Below are 3,017 nucleotides of genomic sequence, written 5' to 3'. Positions count from 1 at the left end.
GCCCGATGTGGAACTTGATCCCAGGACCCTGGGATCATGACCCGAGCTGAAGGCAGCTGCTTAACCGACTGAGCCACCCAGGTGTCCCAGTACCATGTATCTTTTAAACAAAAGCTCTAGAGATGGACATTTGTCTCTAGTGTTTTGTGACTATAAACAAAGTAGCAAAGAATATCTTTGTACTTTTCTTATTTGCCTATGGGCAAATGTATCTACAGGAAAATTTCCTAGAAATGCAATTGCTGGGTCAAAAGGCATGTACCTTTAAACATTGGTAAGTTTGCTTACTCTTTCTTTTTCTTTCTTTCTTTCCTCCTTTGCCATTTATTTCTTAACACAATTGCCTACGTAGCCTCAGCTTGTGCATTAGATGGAAAGTTTTCTCACTGTGGGTTTTGCTCTTTTTTTGGGGGGGGGGAGAGGGAGAGAGAGAATCCCAAGCAGGCTCCAGGCTCACCAGCACAGAGTCCGATGCAGGGCTCAATCTCACAACCCTGAGATCATGACCTGAGTTGAAATCAAGAGTCAGATCCTTAACTGACTGAGCTACCTAGGTGCCCCTGGGCTTTGCTCTTAATTCCTATCACATCTCAGTGTTTTATGTGGTGTATCAAATGTGCCTGCAGTTCTGAAAGCAAGTCCCAAACATGAGTGGTGTATCAAACGTATTTCACAGGAAAGAGAAACTCATGTTTTAGGATATCCGTTAATATATATATGTGCCCCTACTTCAACTTTTGGGGCTTTCCCCCAGTGGAAGAAAACCACCACCACTTCCTCAATTTTATTTATTTATTTTTTTAAAGATTTATTTATTTATTTGACAGAGAGAGACACATCAAGAGAGGGAACACAAGCAGGGGGAGTGGGAGAGGGAGAAGCAGGCTTCCCGTGGAGCAGGGAGCCCAACGCGGAGCTCGATCCCAGGACCCTGGGATCACGACCTGAGCTGAAGGCAGACACTTAACGACTGAGCCACCCAGGTGCCCCCACTTCCTCAATTTTCGAGCTTATTTGGTCCCATCTTTTCATTTTGCAGATGGGGAAGGGACCTGCCCAAGGTCACAAGGGGCCTATATGATTAACTAGGGCCGGTTTCCTGGTAGCCCATCTGTTGGAACAAAAGCTATTTCCTTTGCAGGATCCTCCAATGGTCTCCAAGATCTCTATCCTTCTGTTCTCCTAGAAAATTCAGTCCCAGGAATGCCCAACTCGTTCCTTCGTTAAGGCACGTTGCCAAATATAACAAAATTATAAGGAATTATCTCCCTCTGCTGGTAACATGCTACAACTACAAAGCCTTAAAAAAAAAAAAGTGTCCGCTGCCTTGAAAAACTAATCACATCCCAAGAGACTTACCTGAGGCCTGATAGACAATCTCATAGCCCCCTGCTGTCCCTAAGGCTTAGTCAGTATAATTCATTTAAGAGAACAGGTTCACAGAAGAATATATTCAAAATGAACATAGCTCCAGACAGTGAGCAAGACAACACTTTGAAGTTGGTCAGCCTGTTCATAATAGTTATATTTTAGAGAATTTGAGCTGCTAATGGAATATCCATGTGGAGATGCCAAGAAGAAGCCTAGCTATATGAATCAAAAACACCAGGGGAGGTCAGGGCTGGAAATCAACTTTAGGAATCTTTAGTGTTCAGTGGGTGGCTCACACCATGAACATTTGGGTAAAAACGACCGACTGAGGACACACCCAGAGATGATCCATATTTCAGAGACAGGAAATCATGAAACCAGAGAATTAATAAGCATGTCACTTTAACTTCTAAGGACTAGTAACATTTAATACATGATTGCAGTTTATGATAATAATTATTAGGAATACAATTGCAAAAATTCTCAACAGGAAGCTGTTACTTTAGGAAGATTAATGGCATGCTAGAAACATGAGAAGAAACACATTCCAGGTTAGACAATTTGATTACAACAGCTAAATGCAACACTACCAAATGACAGGGTTTAAATACTTAGAGGTTTATAGGAACACATCGGTGAGAATAAAAATACATGATGTTTATTTTTCCTTTGTTTTTGTGTTTTGGGAAACTGGATGATTAGAGAATTTCAAGTCTTCTTAGGGAGCCAAGACACCCTTATGATGGTAATAGCTAACCTTTGGAAGTCTTACTGCCGGTCAATCACTGTCCCACGCTTTTCCGCATAGTAACTAGTTTAATTCTGACGATCTACCTTTGAAGCGTCTACTACCACTATTATTTCTGTTTTGTACACTCGGGGAAACAGAGGCACAGACACCGTAAGTTACTTCATAAGATCCCAGGATCTTGTTCGAGTTGGAAGTGTCCGAAGTCGAACTTTAAAGTTGAAGGTCTCTACCTCTGTAATGGAGAAAAATAAAACAGGAATACCGTTTAGGAAGACGCGTAAGTAAATTTTTAAGGAAATGCTAATGTATGTATCTGTTATTAAAGACTCAGGAGAACTTTAGTAGTGCTGGTTGTCCAGCTCGTGTGCCAGTATTATCAACTAACGATGTTTTTACTGAGGATCCAAAGGAGGGTTAAGAGATGCTTGTGATAGTGCTTTACGTGGAGGAAAAACTAAAAAATTTCCACCCTATCACACAGAAATTATAGAATGTCTTATGCATCAGCAGATATTTTTCATCCTCTGGTGAGGTATAAACCGTTCTCAGAACGTTGAAGAAAACGTAATCTGCAGTTTATAAAGATTACGACTCACTTAAAAAAAAAGTTTTCAGGGATTGCCTGCCCTTAGAAAACATGGCTCCAAAGAACACACTTTCCGTACTCAAGACGATGACTTCAAAGGGGCTCTCCTATTCAGTACGAGAGATAACGTGTTGCCCTTAAGAAAAATGGCAGCTTTCTGGTTTCTCTGCCCTTTTCCAAGATGGCTTTCTCGATGCTAGTGGGTCCTGGCTGGGTGCCTCTTCCGGGCTTGGCAAGGGGCGGGGCCCATTGAGTAAAGCCTTGCGTGCCGGCGCCCGCGACGGAGGCGCGCTTCAGGGCGCAGGCGCG

The sequence above is a fragment of the Callorhinus ursinus genome, unplaced genomic scaffold, assembly GCF_003265705.2.
Source record: "Callorhinus ursinus isolate GAN/ISIS: 27379988/994484 unplaced genomic scaffold, GSC_fseal_2.0 scaffold18, whole genome shotgun sequence".
Taxonomy (NCBI): Eukaryota; Metazoa; Chordata; class Mammalia; order Carnivora; family Otariidae; genus Callorhinus; species Callorhinus ursinus.
The sequence above is the reverse complement of the archived record's forward strand: the minus strand, read 5'-3'. Positions refer to the sequence as shown.